Below are 19,758 nucleotides of genomic sequence, written 5' to 3' on the forward strand. Positions count from 1 at the left end.
ATAATCAGAATTTGCGCTTTCACACGCCAGAAAACTGTGAAGAAAAAAAGGGGCGTGCGACAAAGGGGGAGTCGAGAGGCGTTAGCATGGGCAGAGAGTTTTCCGCTCGTTATCGCACTGACACAATCAAGAGAGGCCAAGCTTTGGGCCAACTAACAACAAAAAAAAAAAAAAAAAACAAGAAAATTCCTTTCCATTTAATCAAAGTGTCGACTTTGAGGTACCTTTTCTTAGGTAAAGGCAGCTTTCATTTGTCCTGGCAAGAATCAAAGACATGGTTGCAATACTATGGCCTACTTATGGGGGTAGTTCATTTGTATCTAAATCCCAAAGAAGTATATAAACCTTTTATCACTTATTATTGGGATGGGAAGAGGAAGCAAATCCAGTTTAGTTGAATTAAAAATTTTGTTGATTTTATAGCATTTTGCCCATACAAAGTGAAAGAAGAACTTGGTTAAGTTCTTTAACTGATTGTTAATATGCCCTTTTTACCCTATGCAGATTGCAGGGTATAATATAAAACGCTTCTAACTAGGCTTAGTAGTAGTATCTGGCACTTAGAGTCTGGGAGTCCGGGTGAATATTTCTTCTTTTTTTTTTTTTTTTTGGCATTTATGTGATAAGCAATCTGCTCTAAATTCTGCCTCTTCTTTTGCCTTCTTTTTTTTTTTTTTTTTTTTTTTTTTTTTTTGTTGGCGCTTCCTTTTGTTGAAATTTGCACAAGGCACAATTTATGGTTTGAAGATTGCTTCTATCGTCGTTTTCTTCTCTTTCGTTGTTGCTGTTTTTTTCTTTGAAAATGATAAAGAAAAAGGCGGCAGAAGATGAAGAAGAAGAAGGGTGTTGGATTATTTCGTTCATTGAAATTGATTTCAAAAAACGAGAATGTGCATATTTTGGTTAATCTGCGCACTAACTAAATTTATCTCCCCTTAGTCAAAAGATCAGTTTGGTCCGCTCCACATAAGTTAGTTAGTTTATCTGCTCGACTGCCAGTTTAAATTCACATTTAATCTCTTAACTGATCCTGATCGGCGGTCTTTACTCCTTTTATTATTTGTTTGGGCATTTTTTTTTTCTGTTTTGTTTTTGTGTTTCTTTATTGTTGTAGTTGTCGTTGTTGTTGCTGTTGTGGCTGGGTATATCGTTTGGCGTTCATCTGCCTCATTTATCATCATCGGAAAAAAAAAGTTGAAGCGTGTTGAAGTTTGGTTTCATTTCGCTGCTCTGCATCGGCTGGACTCTCTGACCCACATTCTGGCTAACTCTTATGCCTTTGACTTCCTTGTCGTCTTTTTCTTTCAGCCGTATTTTCGGTGTAGTTTTTTCTCGGTTTCGTTTTTTTGGTTTTTTCTGCTGTTGTTGATAAATATATGTTACACTTTTTTACTGTTATTGGCCCCGCACCGCAGCATGTGGTTCAGTTCGGTTTCGTTGTGGCATTTCTCCTGCTGCAACTCTTCCTTTCAAAAAAAAAAAAAAAAAAAAAAAACACGCAGACATTGCATTTGGCCATTAATCGTTCGTTCATTCGTTGGTTCGTTGTTGTTTTTCCTTTTCTTCACTTTTGGTCAAGTTTTATATATTTTTTTCTCTTTCTTTTATTTCTAATTAAATTGCGTTCATGTGGGTGGTTTTATGTCCGCTTGTTTGCTGTAATTATTCTACAAGAAGAAGAATTATATATGTATGTGTGTGTGTGTGTGTGTGTATTGAACTTTTACTTTGCATATGCATTGGTATAACCATTTTTGTTAGAGTGAAAATTAGAAAAATGATCTTAAGACATCGTGGGTGGTCGTTGGCAGCACTCAAATATGCCAAACACACGGTCGATGTGTAAGAAATATATATCAATCTTTATGTTTGTGAAAGCTGGAGAAATTTTCTTTTCCACATACATAAATGTAACTAATTTGTTAACAGAATTTGTAAGCCAATTGAATACTTAAGACATTTTCTATGTATGTGACTTTTCAAGGTTGTTCTTTTACAGAATCAGAAATCTTTCATTATATTTACTCAAACTTTTTAACTAAGAGTAAGTAGGGAATTTCTCTTAGTTCTCTTATTTAATTTCAGAGAAAATATCAAAAAAGTTTTGAGTTTAAGGACCAAATCTAAATTTGGAGTGATCTTCAAATGTGGTTTGATCTGGAAAATTGTTAAAGATGCTAACCTTGCCCTCTTTTATCGTTACTTATCATTAAGTTTTAAGTTTTTACTAAAATAAAAGAAATAAGAAATGTTTTCCCAATAAGACTTGCTTTTCGACCAATTGTTTTCATACATTTCTATGGATTTTTAAGCTGAGGAAGTCAAAAGGCATGAATTAGAAAGATTAACAAGGATAAATCAAGTCGCTTTCAATATTTTTTTTTCTCAATATTCGATTCTGATTATTACTTGTATGGAAAATTGCCATTTACAACAAAAAAAAAAAAAACCCTGAATTCAAAAACTTTCCCATGACCAAAACAATTTGTGTTGATGATGTGTCTCTTTGCCCTGAAGTCATGCTGTTGCTTCAGTTATGCACCAATAAAGGTCGCTGCAAAAACAAAAACCGAAACCGAAACCAAAACAAAACAATGGCTAGGACGAAACGTCTAAACATACCAGCCAAGAGAGTTTTCATAGAGTAGTAGTCAGGGCTATTCTCGTCTCTCGCATTCACGACGACCCTATAAAGTCAAGGTAATTCCCATATAAATTTTTGCATTTTCTATTTTATGCTTACCTCTTTGGCTTAGGGTGCTCATGCTGATGCTGTTGCTGCTGAGTTAGTCCATTGTCCATTGTCCGTCCTCCTCGCGTCACGTGTGTGTGTGTGTGTGTGCATATTTATTAGGTCATCTAATTGTGTTTTCCATTTCGACGAACAACAACATGTTTTCAAACGGTTTTCCCACACACAACAACATATAGACAGAAGCGCACATATCATCGGCAAAATGTTACCCATGACTACAGTTTTTCCGGTTTCAGCTCGCAAACAATTTTTAATGGTTTTGTGACGGTAAATTTAAGCCAATGAAGTGAAGTGAATTAAAGGAAAAGCCATCAATTGATGTAAAATTGTAACCCGAAGAAAATACTCAAATCAAAGATAATCAACAAAATTGTTTTTCTTTGCGTTTTTTAATTAAAATGAAGCAAGTAAGTCGACTCGTCGACTTGGGTATACCATACACCTGGTGAAACAAATATTTCAAATTTCGAAGACCAAATGTATGTCTATTAAATTGTTTTTACATGTCTTATACTATCTATATCTCGCTCACTCCACAAACACACGAGCACTCTAGCGCCGCTACTAGCCAACGTCCAATTCTGGCCTTGTGGACCGCGTAGTAAAATACGTTCATACGCATATTTTACATGTTTCTAGTCCGATTTCAATAAAATTTGATAGTTTGGTAGAAATAGATAAGATAAATTAGTCTGCCAAATTTAAATGCGATAGTCAAAAAACTAAAGGAGGAAATCGTTTTTTTCTAAATTATGGAGGCGGAAGTGGGCGTGGCAAAATGTGAAAATATCTAAATTCTCTGCGCATACTATGCCAGTATACATACTAAATTTGGTGACTTTAGCTTTGTTAGTTTTTGATAAAATCAGTTTTGTTTAATTTACGGGGGCGGAAGTGGGCGTGGCGAAATGTTTAAATAGCCAATATCTGCGCGTCTATTAAGCTAGTCTACATACTAAATTTGATGTCGGTAGCTATCATAGTTTTTAAGGAAATCACTTTTATGTAAATTCCGGGGGCGGAAGGGGGCGTGGCAAAAAGTTTAAACAATTAGTTTCTGCGCGCTAACTAACCGAGCATATAAACCGAATTTGATGTCTCTAGCTATTATACTTTTTAAGAAAAACAGTTTTGTGTGATTCCTGGGGGGCGTAAGGGGGCGTGGCAAAAAGTTTGAACAGTTAATTTCTGCGCACTAACTAATCGGGTATACAAACTAAATTTGATGTCTCTAGCTGTCATACTTTTTAAGAAAAACAGTTTTATGTGATTCCTGGGGGCGTAAGGGGGCGTGGCCGAAATTCCAATTAATGCTGAACATGTGCATACTACACGAGTATACATACCAAATTTGGTGGCTCTAGCTCTTATAGTCTCCGAGATCTGCGTGTTCATACAGACGGACGGACGGACGGACGGACGGACGGACGGACGGACGGACGGACGGACGGACGGACGGACAGACGGACATGGCTAGATCGACTCGGCTGTTGATCCTGATCAAGAATATATATACTTTATAGGGTCGGAGAAGCTTCCTTCTGCCTGTTACATACATTTTGGCGACTTTAATATACCATTTCACCCTATGGGTGTATGGTATAAAAAATTAGTTTAAAATTCTTAAATATTTTGGAACAAATCGTTAACCTGTCTTGATTTCTGGGTTTTAAACGTTGTTTGAAGTCTGAAGAGAATTTTCAACTTTTAAGTATAAAAAAATTCCACTCATAAATAAAACTATATTTATTCTATTAATTTCTACAATTCTAAGTAAATATTTGATAACAATTTTCTATAAAATTGTTGCATTAAATAAATTTTCAATCTAATATTAAATATTCCATTGTATTCCATGGGACAACATTAAGCAAAAAGAGAAGAAAAAAAGTTTATAACTGTCTCGAAATTCCAGAATATAATGTTAATGACTCTCGATTTTTCCACAACCTGCTAATGGATGACCTTAAGGCATTCGCAAAAAGCCAAGAAAAACAAAAAAAATCACCCAAATTAAGCAGAAGAACAGCAAAAATATTTTCACTCGACCACCTACAATAACATCCAACGGAATGACCAGCTGTGTGCGCCTTGAAGAACCCACATCAGGCCAGCTGGTTGGATGCAAAAAAAAAAAACTACAGATATTGGGCCCCCAAAGCGATGCACACACACACACACACACAATCATACACATATGTATGTATCTGTCTACCTACCTTAATCGAAGAAAGTCTTAAATTACATAGGCACCCACACATCGATACGCACAAACAGGCGTTCATTTCAAGAAACCTTCCTATATGTTGTTGCTGTTGCTGTTGCTGCTGCTCTTCCTTTTTGCCCGGCCAACTCTTTTTTTGGTCAATTTGGTCAATGAATTAAGGTTTTTGCGTTACTTTCTTGTTCAGAGTTTTTTTTTTTTATTTTTGCTTTGTTTTTCGTTGGTCAAACACCTCAAGCTGAAATTACGGAGGCGACAGACCGAGCCTCAAATTACAGTTCATTGAGCCATTTTGGTGAGGCCGAGAGAAGATTCCGTGTAGCTCCTCCAACTTGGTCTCTCTTACCTTCCATTTTTTTGGGTCTGTATGAGTGTGTGTGGACACACTTGACGGTCTTCCTGACCTCATTTTTGCTTCTTTTTTGGCCAGCTGCAAACAAGAACCTTCTTCTCCTCCTGCTCTCATGATAAATGAGCCTTCATTTTGAGTTGCACAAATTTCCTTTTTGTGCTTGCAGCAGACATTATTATTTAGCCGTTACTCATATTTTGGCCACTGCTGTTGTGACAGTATGCCACATTTGATACCCCCAACTGGCCAATGGACACCCCATTCCCCCCCACTGTTGTCATGTACTTTAACCGTACATGATGTTGTCTTCGTCGTCGTCGTCGTCCTCGTAGTCGTCGTCATCATTCGTTCATCATGTGATTTATGAAGCTAAAGCGTTAAAGTGTTTTATTTTATAAGTATTTTTCGCAGTCTCCACCCATTTTGCCTTCCATTTATCTCTCACTTCTTGCTCTATCTCTCTGTCTCATCGGTGTTTTGGGTATTGCACTTTTTGTTTTTTTGTTCACCTACTTGTCCGCACTTCATTTGAGAACATTTCACTTTCCCCGCTGTGTCTGTGTATCTGTGTGTGTGTTTCCTTTTTGGCCTCATATCATAAATCTTCAAACACTTTCACATTCATTTCGTTGGGTTCGTCCGTTCTTTGGTTCATTCATACATTCATTCATCCTTCCTTCCTTCCTTACTTGCTTACTTAGTTTTCGTTTAGGGTCATTTTTGCTCATTAGCACGTCGCGACGTAGGTTAAGTGTTTCCTTGAGGTCGCAGTGACAGAGAGATGGAGAGAGATAGAAAATAGGAACAGGTACTTTAATTCTCAACTCATCCTAACATAACCTGCTGCTTCATTCATAGTTCATAGTTTGCAAAAGAACTGTAATTGCTCAAAAAAAGAAACTAAGAGATTGTTAAAAAGAAAGAGAGAGAGAGAGAGAGAGAAAGCGGATCCTAATAAATCTATATATAGGTATAGCGCATGCCATAAACTCATTAATTATTGGGATATCACCCCGAACATATGTATTCCTGAAATTGATTCATTGCCAATGGTTGTGAAAAGAAACATTTAATAAAGTTTAGCTTATTATCCATTATCTTTAAATTAAGATCCAATTAGGCATCGAATCAATAATAGCAAAAACTCATTAAATTCAAAAAGATAAGAAGATCACAGTTTCAATATAATACTTAATTTTCACTTGTTAATACATAAAATACATATCTTTAAACTGATTCACTCTGGAAATATCAGATGTAATATTTCTCTTTTGATTTATGATTTCTTAAGTTATTATTATCAATTGTTGGTCAATTTCTCTGAGTCAATATAGAAAACTTGGTCATTTGACTTTATTTTTCACCTGCCTTTTCCATTTTAAGAATTGAGGGAAAGGAAAGATCATAATTCAATAGCCATTTGTACCTGACAAAATCTCTTTAGAATGTAATCTATTGGTAATTTATCTATTAATATCATCATAACAAATTATTAACTTTTACGAAATCGAAATAATAGAATGTTTAATATATAACGTATCTATTTCTATGCCAGCTCGAGGTTAATGAATAAAATCACAAAGTTTTTGTTTCATTTTTGCTTTCCAATATATTTCAATCTTTTTCGAAGATCGTTTTCAAGGGCTACAACAAAAATGTAGATTTTAAAAACATCTAAAATTAGCATTAGTTAAAAATAAATGGACAAAACTTTGAGAATGAAATAAAAACTCTACTGAAATTGTAGTAAATTTTCTAAAACTTCAAATCTAAAAGCAAAATTAAAAACTGTTTACTTTTATTTCTATGAGGTCTGCGAATTCCTTAAACCTGAGAAACCCCAACAACAACAACAACACAAAGGTCGCTAAAACAATCAAAATTTTGTAAAAACATTTTGAAAGAAAATCTATTCATAAATATTGCCAAATTGGTATTTGCAAAGGTTCTTTTCTTAATTAGCTAATTTTAAGCAGTTATCAAGCGAAATTGAAAATGGAATTTTAGCTTAAATCAAAATGGCAATCAAAAATTTGTCAAAAACGATTAGTGAAAGAGAGAGAGAGAAAGAGACACAGAAATGAAGGAGATGAGGAAGCTAAAGCCAAAATAGGCAACCACCTAAGCGGACACCTCTCTCTCTCTCTGGTGAAAAGAGTTCCACACCATTCACCGTAAGCGTGTGCCCACTTATTTTCACCGCTTTGGCGTTTGACCGCAGCAGAAGCGACGCGTTGCTGGGAATTTGAATTGAGAGATTAAAACGTTGCTGCTCCTCTAGAGCTTTGGAGCTACAGACCAAACCAAACGAATCCAAAAACCGAAAACCGAAACCAACACCAACTGTTGCCCACCCACACGACAGCGAATTGTGAATTGCGAATTAGAAATAGAAGAAGGTGTTTAGATTAGCTCCAGCTGCCTCTAACCCCCAGACCCCTTACCTTACCCCATGATGCTAGCTTCTAGTTGAACCAATCGTTGTCGTCCAAATGAAAATCATGCTTGCTTTTCGTTTTAGTTTGTTGTTGTTGTTGTTGGTGGTGGTGGTGGTGGTTGTTGTGTGTGTGCAACAGTTGGCAGTCCTTTTCGGTGTCATGACATGGCCGCCGACCAAGTGAAAGCAGGTTAAATGCAAATAAATTGTATAGCCAAAAAAAACCAAAAAACTTGGTGGCAAGCAATGAAGATGAAGAAGAAGCATCTGGACGAACACTCCATACGGTTAAGGGGAAACAATGTCTGTTTCGGTTTAGTTTGTGGGTCTTTTGATTTGATTGCAGTTGATTATGATAATTATTGATAATTATGCGGGTAATTTGCACAAAAATATTTAACGATCGTTGTTTTTGTTTTTCTTGGGTTTTCAAAGAGGAACCTTTTTCTTTTTTTGATGGAGTGGGGGCGGTTGGTGGTTAGTTAAATAAAAGCATAGACATGAAGATGAATGCTTAACAAAAAATTGTAAGGAGAAGTTTATGTGAAAAAGGAAAGTTTTCTAGCAAAGTTTAAGTTTGTATCATGAATTGTAAGTAATATTTGAATATTTATCGATTATTTAAAGGCAGAAGATAATATTTCAGACTAGAAACACTTCACATACAGACAAAAAGTATTTGGAAGTTTTAGTTAAATCGAAAAATCATAATCCAACGATTAATAATTGAAAACGAAACAAGTAAAGAAATTTTAAAAGGTTTTTAAGGTATTTAAATACTTTGTTTCTTAAATAATAATGTAATCATAATCATAAATTTGCTTAATCAAAGCTATTGGCGAATCTAGGACTGTGAAACGGGCAATTCTTACCCCTTAAAGTATGCAATAGGCTGAAAAACATTTCGCTTTTTAAATATTGTAAATGGAAAATCTTTCATAAGCATGGAACATTCTGAAGTTGAATGCTTTAGGATGTAAATTTTCCTCGTTTCACAGCCCTAGATTTGTTAATGTTTAAAGCTGATGGAGAACTTAGACACTGATAAGATCATAAGACAATAATAAATAGTAGAAAGCCTCTCATTAGAAATCGTTCTGGCTGTATTTCTTTCATTCAGCAATTAGATAGATTTTTGCAAACTTCCGGGTAAAAGGTGGCAATTCTTTTTTCCCACACTAGGAACCAGGCTAATAATCAGACAAAAATATGAACAATCTTAATAATGCCTCTGCTTCTCTCATTAATGAGAGCAACACCTTCTCTACTCGTTCTTCTTGATCTGCAGCTCCAGTTCCTCCTTCGCTTCTGTTTCTTGCTATACATATTATATTCTTTTGCAGTAGCCTGAGAAGATTTTGAATTGTTTCATAAAATGCACAAAGCTGCGGTAATTGTGTCAGGCAAATGACAGAAGTCAGACATAACGAGTGGAAGTAGCAGAGAGACAGAGATACAGAGAGAGCGAGAAAGAGAGAGAGAGAGGGGAGAAGTACAGCCAGAGGTTGATCAAGACGATGAAGCCATTTCAAGATTGCCAGGTTATATGCTAATGTTGACAAGGATCTTCTCTTCTTCTCTTTGGGGGCCATATAATTTATGCTCAGGCTTCGATTTGCATTTCATTTCATTTCCATATGTGTGTGTGTACGTGTGTGTGTGTGTGTGCAACATGAGAAGGAGTGGGCGAACATTGAGGAAAAAAAAAGCATACCAAAAACCATAGACATCACATTCATGTTGAACATATCTTGGTGAAATTTCGACCCAGATTGAAGACAGACATCCCGAAAAAATATGAAATATATTTATGCCAACGCCAGTGATCCATTGAGCGACCAAATCGACCAAATCGACCGATCGACCGACCAACCAAACCGACCGATCAATCGATCGATCCAATGATTTTAATGAGTTCGCTGGCGCGCTTCGTTTTTACACAATATCAATATCAAAGCAGGTCACAACTGAAAGTAAAAAGAGATCGAAGATCGCTGATCGACGACACACGACCGATCAAGGATGAGAGTACATACACACACACACACACACACACATACATATTCATATACATGTGTATGGTTGACCTAATTTTTTCGCTTTTTTCCAGTCGCTGCGTTTTTTTTTTTTTTTTTTTTTTTGTTAATGGGGTGCCAAAGGCCGCTAAAGCAATCCATCTTTATTATGATTACTCTCCTTCTCCATCTTACAATCTCTCGTATCCTCCTCCTCCTCCGGACCATCTCATTCCTGGCTGCTTGGCGATTTTCACGCTCAATTAATGTTTATGACAAGTGACTGTGGACTTTGGAAGCAAGTTGCTTCACCGATTGCCAGTAGTCAGAACACGCATCTTCTCCATCTCTCTCACGATCGATTTGAATTTGCGAATTTGTGATTTCATATGAATGAATGGTATGGGATGTCATGGAATTGGATGCGATGCGGTGCGATGGATGGAAAGTCGTTCGTCGCGCGTCGATCTATTTTAAATTTGAATTTATGTTCATTGCTGAAATTTGACATGTTTGTGTGCTTGACTTGATTGATGCCAATTCGCCATAATGTACCAAAAGCAAGGAGAGTCTCAGTCTCAGTTTTTGCGGAATTGAAGTTGAAGCTGCTATTGAAAGTGTTGCCGAGAGAGTGTGCGGCGAGTGTGGGATTTTTTCTGTTTTTTATTTTTTATTTTTGGTGAACGCAGCTTAGCCTGCCTCTGCCATAGAGACTTAAGGCTAAACCAGTTGCTGCTATTAATGGCCAACGCTAGAAGCTTGCAAATCTTAATGAAAGTGATTGAAGAGTGCTTAAAAATTTCAATAATTTTGCTAAATTGAGGATATGTTTTTTTCTTGTTTGCAATTGGCGAAATGTGAAATTGAAATTGAATTTACAGACTTTTATTACATACGAAATTGGAGTTTGTATGCAGTTTCATTAACAGTAAACCAAGAATGACACAGCTTTCAAATCCTTGATTTCAAATTTTTTTAATGAAAATGAATTCCATTTTGTATAATCCTAAAGTCTATTTAAGACAATCTATGGACATACGACAAAGTCGCTTGATCAAGCTGAATGCGAGATAACAAAGCCTTAAGAACAATCAAATAAATCAATATTAAGTTAGATGATCAAGAGCTTCGCACAAAAACTAATCAATTGGTTTAATTTTCTGTTAAACTAAATTTTCAAAACCTTAATTATAAAATAACTTAATACATAACTCTTTTTTGAACCGAATGAGCGATGGTTTTGGTTTGATGTTAATGAAATACATTTCCATGTTTTCTTTGGCTTTTTAAAAAACTCTCTTTTCTACCCTTTTGGGAATCCTTCTTAACTTTACCACTTACAATTAACTAACTTCAAATTCGTATTTACAGATATAAGAAAAAAAAAACAAATTTAAACAACAAAATCCAATTATATTTAGACATGCCATGATAAATTTGTTTTATCTATGTTATCACTCCAGTTTCTTACTTCAATATGACCAGGATTTTTCTCCAATTTTTTTTGTATTTGACGTTTTAAAATTTGTCTCACATTAATTGAGTCTTTCTTAAATTTTTCTAAATACTTAATCCTTTGAGCCTGGAGTTATTAATTGATTGTCCTTTTTGTGGTTTTTGTAAAAACTTTAAAAATAAACAAATGAAATTTTGAGGAACTATAGAGTCTTAAAGGGTTAAAAGGGATAGCCACTCCCACAACGAAAGATGTCTAGCAAAAGATTTTTTGTTAAGATCAAGATTATTTAAATGGGTCCACAGGAATTTTGGATAAAACCCTCTGCCGTTTGACAGAGTAGAGGGCCATAGAAATTTTCTAATAGAAAAATTTCTTAAAGATACTAAAATATATATTTTTTAAGAAGATAAATACAAGAAAATTGCAAAGATTTTGGTTCATTTATTTTGGATTTTATTTCCAAATAGGTTTTGATTCTTGTTCAAGTAACTTCCATATCTTTGCTTTAGATTTGAATGGTTTGGCAACAAATATTAACTATAGCTGGGCAACATATGTTGCTAGAAACATGTTGCTAGAGTTTGTGGCTCGTGCTCTCACTTAACCCAAGCTAGCCACCATGAGCCGGCTCAGTGTAACACCCGGCTTTATGTCGCTCTCAGCTGCTGCTGCTGCTCTCTTTCTCTTTCTCAGTCTCAGAGTCTCTCTTGGTGGTTTGATAGGCTTGTGATGTTGGCTGCTGCTGCTGCTGCTGATGTTGCTGTTGTTGTTATTATTATTATTACCTGTTGTTGCGGTGCACTGCAACTTTTGCAGATCTCTTGCAGCGATCTTCTCTCATTCCGTCAATGCATTTCCGCGCATGCAGACGTCGTCGTTCCGGTGACTTTTCTTCTTTTTTTTTTTTTTGCGCCTCTCGCAGCAAAAAACCAAAAAATTTTCATCGCGTGTGTGTGTGTTCTTCTTTCATTCGTTCGTTCGGAATTGTGAATGTTGCTTGTGAATTTTCACTTTAGCTAAAAATATTTCTGGAATTTATGGACTCAATTTATAATGTTGTAGTTTGTTTTTTAATTATAAGATTATGCTCTAAATTGTATTAGAAGCAAGAGCGAAAGAGAGACAGAGAAAAGCGAACCAACTGTGAATTGCATGTAAAGTAAGTCTTTAACTTTTGAACCGATCAACTCAATTTTGGTTTGGGTCTTTTGGAAATATATACATACATATGATTTGACCTTTTTATTGTTGTTGCTGTTGTTATTGCTGTTGTTAAACGTGGGCGTTCAGTTTCGATTTCGATTTCGGTTTCGGTTTGTGGCTTTTTGTGTGACACATTTATCTGATTAATTTTTTTTTTTTTTTTTTGGGTGACTGACACAACTCTTAGACATAGACAAAAGTTGACCGATAATTTTAAATTGACAACAACAACAACAACAACAACAAGACAAACACCATGTTTGACCTCAATTTGGATAGAAGTGTGGTAGGAAAGAAAGGCAAAGAAACCCAACAACAGGCTTAGTGAGATGTTAGGAGGGGGGAGGGGAAGGAGAAAAATCACTGCAATTACGCAAATGACGTAATAAAGTCACAATATAAGACAACGTAAGGCACACGACAACAACAAAAACTCAGAAAAAAAACAACAACAAATACTCCACTGCAATAAAGCAATTAAAATGTCATTGTAAGAAAGTAAGACAACAACAAAAAAAAAAAAAAAAAAGTATATATATGTATATGGGAAATGGGTTATAAAAACGGATATGAAACCCAAGATATTCGGCCCGATATCAAAGGAAATTTTTGGGCCTGGAAGTCAGTCGTCATAAGCGATATGTATGTATGTATGTGTGTTAGTGGGCGAGGGAAATGCAATTGAGAGCAACTATTTTTTGTCTATTTTTTTCGTTGTTGTTGTTTCTCAGATTGTGTGATAAGGTAACGGCATGCGGCATGCGACACTATGGCATTAAGGTAAATGCGGCATGCGACTTTGATGGGGAGGCCCCCCTTCCACACCCCCACACACACACGAGAGATGATCAGCTGTTGCTAACATCGACAACATGACGACAAAAACGATTCCTAAATAAACCCAAATGATTTTTGATAAAAATCACAAAACAATTTTCCACTTTGAGCTACACTCAAAATTTTGAATGTGTGTGTATTTGTGAGTGTGTGTCAGTAGTAAATATTTGCATAAAGTTGCCGAGTTTTTCCTAGTTGAAATTCCCAGCGTAATGTGTTTGTTCAACCTTTGAAACCTTTTTATTTCTCTTTTTTTTCGGTGAGATTGCACTTACCGATTCCCATTTTGTGGTGTGAGAAAAACAAATATCAGTTTGGCAGGACCGCATTAACCCAAGGTGTGAGAAGTCCAGGCGGAGAGGGAAGGGGTGGTGAGAGAAGGGTCTTTTGTCTATTGTTTAATATATGAAAATTGGTCAAGTGATAGTAAGTTGTATTTTCTTTACAAAAACAAAACTCAACAAATTTCTCCATCACTTAACAAAAAAAAAAAAAAAAAACACTTTCTTAAATAGATTTCTAAATAATCTTATTGAAGGACTTGAATGAAAATGGGTTAAACAAAGAAAAACTTCAACTTTAATTAACAAATGAAGAACATTTTATGGTTTTGCCAGTAAATTTGAGCTTGTAATTACTTTAGTTTCAATGAAAGTATTTTTCAATATAATTATGGTAATTATGAAACCATAGAGAGAGACAGAGAGAGAGAGAGAAAAAGAGAGAAGAAGAAGCAGCAGCAGCTTCTTTGGTAAAGAAACTTCTTTGTTGAATGCAGTTTTCCTCATTTCGCAGAGACTCCACACACACAGACACACATTAATTAGCAACAATTAAAATCAATTAAACTGAATGCAAACACAAACACTGTTAAATCACAGACGCCTCTGTCTCCCTAACTCTCTGTGATTTGACATTTCTATTATGACATCAGTCAGCAAAGTCAGCCCATTGAGTCAGACCAGTTGAAGTCTAGTCAGTCAGTTGAGAGTTTGGTCCAGCTGCTGTCCATCTGTCTGGTCAATTGCCAAAGTGCAAATGCGAAATTAAAAAATTCTACCCTTCCCTCCCCCACACACACACACACACACACACACACACCACAGTCTGGCTTTGGCCACAGTCAGTATCCGTCAAATGTTAATGACCAGCTCTGGAAAATCTATAAATAAAAACGGTGAGAGTGTGGGGGGAAGAAGCGCCAGTTTGAGGCGTCTCCATGGCGAATCAAGAGCAGCTTAAACGCACCAGACCCCAGTAGCAGTCAAATGAAGGAAGGAAGCATGCAGGCAAGCCAAAGAGAGAACAGGAAGGGTCGTCAGTGGGAAGGTAGAGGAAAGAAGCTTTGGTAGGTAGTAAGATGGGTTGGGCGAAGTAGGACGAGCCTATCAAATGCCTGGCATCATTTTGACTTTAATGCGTGGTAATTATGAAAAGTAAACTTCCCCACCAAAGCGGAGTATAAAAAAAAATATCTTTCGCTTCTGGTCTTCCGAGTCTTTTTCTTGCGTGCGCGTGTGTGTGTGTGTGTGTGTATGTGAGAGTAGTTGCCCATTAGTTGCGGTTTGAAACTTGGCTGAAGGTCGCTGCTGTCGATGACGATGGTGGAATTTACATTAACGCTTTGTGTGGTTTCTTCTTGTTTCGCCTTCTCTTGTCGTCGTGGTAGTTGAACACCCTGCAATAATGGCTGTTAGAAAAGTAAGGTATATTCAAATCAGCAAAAAAATATTATTAAGCCAAGCTAACAACATTTTCTAAGATATAACTAAAAGAGGAATGAAGGCAACTCATGTCAACCCAATTCATTTCACTTTTAATATACTAAAGCCTTCTGTTTCATCAAATAAGAAGTCGCCAGTTGATATATACATACATTCGTTCATACATAGGAAGTTCCATCAATTGAAAGCGAGAAACAAGTGAGAGTGATAAGAGTTTCGAATACTCTTAATGTATGGAATTTTGTCATAAAATTTTTACCATATTCCCCATATATGTACATACATACATATATAAATCAGTATGCCACTTCTTTGACAGCTCTAGAGAAAGAGAGAGATAAAGTGTGCGAGAGAGAGACTGTGAGGGGAGAAGTAAATTCTGGTGTGACTTTTGGCTTACTCTGACGCGCTTTTCTGACAGCTCAAGCCCAAGGGGCAAACAGGGTTGATGAGGAGAGGGGGGAACGAACGAAGTTTACTTTTTGCATAAATGCATAAAAATTGTTTGCCATTGTTTGCAGTTGACGTCCAGTTTTCATTTTGCATTGCTTTTATTTTATTTTCAGTATTCGTTTTGGGGTTTCGTTCCCCCGCCCCCATTTTTGGACTGTCAAAATATTGAGCTGTCTGTTTGTTTGTTGTAGGAATTGGAATTGTATAAGTTTGTCAGTTTTGGGACACATTTTGCGTACAAACATATACACTTGTAGATTTGTATGCACATATATTTTTATACCATGCACCCATAGAGTGAAATGGTATATTAAATTCGTATGTAACAGGCAAAAGAAACCTTTTCCAACCCCATAAATTATATACCTATAATTTTGGCCATGACCGTTTGTCCGTCCGTATGAACACCTAGATAACGAAGACTCTAAAAGTTGCAGCCACCAAATTTGATATGTAGACTTGTGTAGTATGCCAAGTGAGCAAGTTTATTTTAAATTTTTGCCACGCCCCCTTCCGGCCCCGCAATTTAAAAAAAAAGCGTTTATCTCAGAGACTATTCTAGCTAGAGACACCATATTTTTATTACATTTCTGCATGGTATTCCTAAGTCGGTGAGACGACGTACTTACTTTATTTCATATATGTATATGTATATAGGACAGACAGGATTTTAATTGAAAAATGGCGCAGAAGTCCGAAAAACTGATTTGAGTTTTCGACACACAAAAATGACAGACAAAAACAGAAATAAAAAGTAATAGAAGAATTTGTAATTAATTAGTTATTATACTAGCGGAAACTCTAATTAAAATCATGTTGAAGTTAACAATGGTATTTATAATACAAATGTAGCCCATTTGTTTTACAATCTTAAATTATTTAATTTCTATATGATTTGTTGCAATTTAGCTATTGATTTATTTATAGCTAAACTTTCTTATTGAGCCAAGCAAATAGTTCCTAACTATTTTCTGATTTCTGCAAAACGAAGAAACGTTTCTCAAATCTTTTCCTTTGCTTCCCCCTCAATTTGTTGACATTTTATATTTTGAGTAGAGCTTGTTGGACATGTCTGTTGCATGGGTCAGTCGATGGCCATTCAATAACCAAAAAAAAAAAAAAAGAGAGAAAGAAAAGAAAGACAAGAAAAATACTTGAAAATAGTTTCCAATGTTCAAGTGCAGCAGTCCCTCCACCCTCCCCAAAATGGAGAACATAAAAACTGAAAACAGAACAAAAATTGTCAGTGTGCTATCCATCATTAGACTCAATTTGTTGGCTACGCCTTAAACATGACTGGGCAAGATTCTGTTCTATCGAAGAGTTTCCAAGCTTCTCGTATCTCGACATGATTCTAAATAGCATGACAAACAAAAGCGAGTGGAAAAGAGTAATGCATAATGCATTCATTATAAAAAATTACAAAACACAAAAACTGTCAACAAGTCGAAATGAGAAGGATATGGATGAAGATGGGAATGACCAGAGAACGATGATGATGACTGAATGACTGACTGACTGGGGATTGAACTGCTGGGCTGAGTAATGGAAGTGGAAGTGCAAATGGTGGTAAGGGAAATCTAAAGTTGTGCAACGGTAGCTAAAGATATGAGATATCAATATTCGACCACTATATTTGGTGGCCGTTCGATAACTGTCTCGTAAATGTCAAATGTTAGTTTTGTAATTAGCTGCAAAAACGAAACAGCTGACAATTTGCAACTGTCAATATGACATTTGGCTAGATCGGCTTGAACCTACCTACCTTACCAAACTGTCTACATATATGACAGCTTCAAAAGTTTAAGTTCATTTTTCTTATTGATAGCTTTTCGAGTAGCAGCAACCTTGAGATTTGTGCGCAAAAAATAGAAAAAAAAAATGTCAATGAAATGTCTTAAAACTATTTATAACTTTGTTATTGAAATAAATTCATTTCATAAACATACTTCAATTATGTACAGCGAGATCCAATGTCTCTGTCTAGACATGAAAGAAAGAGAGAGAAAGAGAGTCACGCCTTCCTCTTACAAATGAAAGTGAAAGCTTCCAGAATCGTTGTCCAGACAGAGAAGAAAATATATTTCTCTAGCTGCATCTTTAACACCTAAAATGGACAATGATAGATCATTAAGAGAGAGTCCAAACCAAATACAGTCACGACCCTGTCATAAGTTGAAAGGTCGTGTGAAAGGCTCGAGAAGAAATTGAAATAAGGAAAAACTTAACAGACAAACAAAAAAAAAAATAAATAAATAAAATGCAATTTGATTTGAAATTGCTGTCCAATGTGGAGACCAAAATACATAACATATACCAAAACCAAAAAAAAAGGCCACAAAAATGAGCTTGTAAAGAGTGAAGCTAAACCATGGATAGATATAGGGAATCGTAAGCAGGAAATGATTTGGGGTTTTTGCTTTTCATCGCTTTTCTTTGTTTTTTTCTTTTTTTCAGGGTTTTAGTACTTTGTGACAATTTGTTCGTGTTTTGGTTTCGTTTGTTGTAATGTTGTAAGCCGGAAGAAATGATCAGCCAGAATAGAATCGAATGACTTTAAAGCCAACTAACATAAGTTTGAGGTCGGGATCTAACACAAATTGCAGCAATCCTGTAACAATTTATGTCCATAAACATGATGGGAGGATAGTAATGTGGCTAAGGAATCTGGCTTTAAACAATTTTCTTTTCCTTTTTTATTATTTTTTTTTTTTCCACTGAAAACTCCTCAAAAAGAATGTACAACCTATTTTTTTTTTTTATTATTATTCAAACATGCTTAACGGTAAATAATAAATATAAAAACTCCCATGAAGAGTGAATAGAACCCTCTCTCACCTATGCAAACTAAGTGCCAGAGTTTCCCGTCCCCAAGACCTTCCCCTGCACCACCTTCAATAACGACTCCGCGGCAAAGACTCTGACAATAAAAAAAAAAAAGCGCACCCATCAAAAGGCGTTACAAATTTTGATTTCTTTTGAAAAGTTGCGACGCCTCCCAAAAAAAAAAAAAAAAATAAGAAAAAAACCAAAACCAAAAAAAAAAAAAAAAATGTTAGAAAAATATCAATTACAGCATAATTATGTGTGACGCAGAAGAAGATGAAGAAGTATGAGAAGAAGCAGCAGATGAAGAACTATGACAGCCAAATGATTGATTTGTGGAAAGAAACCCAAGAAAATGAAGACGGAGTTGAAGTTGAAGTTACACTATGAGGCGAGGCGAAGAAAAGCTTTTCGACTTTCTGAACTTTTGACACATCGTAAGGAAAATTCTTTTCGTTTGTCATCGCACAAACACACACACACACAAACACACACAGCTCACACACAGACATACATAATTTAATTTTAAACATCGTTGTCTCCCCTTGTATTCCCCCTCCACAGTGTAAGCCACTATACCCCTCACTCTGTTATCTATTCCTTTTTGCCAGTTTTGATTGACTGGCCAACGGTACACGAGAACAAGTCGATGGCAAACGATGGCCGATAGACAAAGAGCGAAAGAGAGAGAGAGAGAGATGGTAAGAGTAATAGGGAAAAACTCAGAAAATAAAGAATAGGGAATGAAGTGTGTACAAAAGATCTTCAAACATCGTTGTATCGTCATCTCGTGTCGTCTCGTCTCATCTCAACCCGTCCCATTCTGTATCTAGTCTGGTAATTGCATATTAAACAACATTTATGTATATTTAGTTTTTTAACTGGAAAGGTCCCCTCCCCAGAGCTTTTACTTGTCCACCTGCTTCCCCCTGCTTCAGCCATCTTCTGCCTCATCCTTTTGTATCCCCATATTATTCCAATGTCAATGTTGTGACCTTTGTTAAGTATTTTCTTGTGCCCTCCCATTAAATCTATCTTTCTCTCTGTAAGTCTCTTTCCAACTCATTCGTAACAATGTTAAATAATATGTATTGCGCAATTTCTATTTGATCACAAAAGGAAAGAAAAAAGTTAGGTAAATGAAAAGAAATAGAAGAAATTAATTTAAAAGATGAATCTGAAACTTTATTCCAAAAGCTAATAAGGCCAGAAGTGGATCCTAGTCCACAAAAACACACCAATAAATTCGCAATTAATAAGATTAGATAGAGTATTAGGCAATCGTATTTATTTAAACATCCTAATCATATTGGAAATCTCATTGATTGTTGCTTCTCTCTCTCTCTCTCTCTCTGTCTCACTGTTTTAGTTCCGTTTTATGGTTTATAATGGATTGTTTGTTTTCTATTGTTGATTTTTGCCTTTATTCGAATCAATTTCTCTCCACTTCAATTGTCAATTGGCAGACTGCTT

General features: G+C 35.8%; 1 protein-coding gene across 5 annotated transcripts in view; it reads left to right on the forward strand.

Annotated features, from left to right (window-relative positions):
- bbg (big bang) overlaps positions 1–19,758 on the forward strand; it is a 141,210-nt gene that overhangs the window by 81,657 nt on the left and 39,795 nt on the right. Inside the window, exon 1 of one of the 5 annotated variants that reach the window (XM_068294054.1) lies at positions 12,346–12,401. The exons of the other annotated variants lie outside the window; for them this stretch is intronic. The gene's annotated coding sequence lies outside the window, so the exon portion shown is untranslated. Of the gene's footprint in view, positions 1–12,345; positions 12,402–19,758 lie in introns of those variants that run through there. 5 annotated transcript variants of the gene reach the window in all.

This window comes from Drosophila tropicalis, unplaced genomic scaffold (genome assembly GCF_018151085.1).
Source record: "Drosophila tropicalis isolate 14030-0801.00 unplaced genomic scaffold, ASM1815108v1 contig_805, whole genome shotgun sequence".
In the NCBI taxonomy this organism is placed as follows: domain Eukaryota; kingdom Metazoa; phylum Arthropoda; class Insecta; order Diptera; family Drosophilidae; genus Drosophila; species Drosophila tropicalis.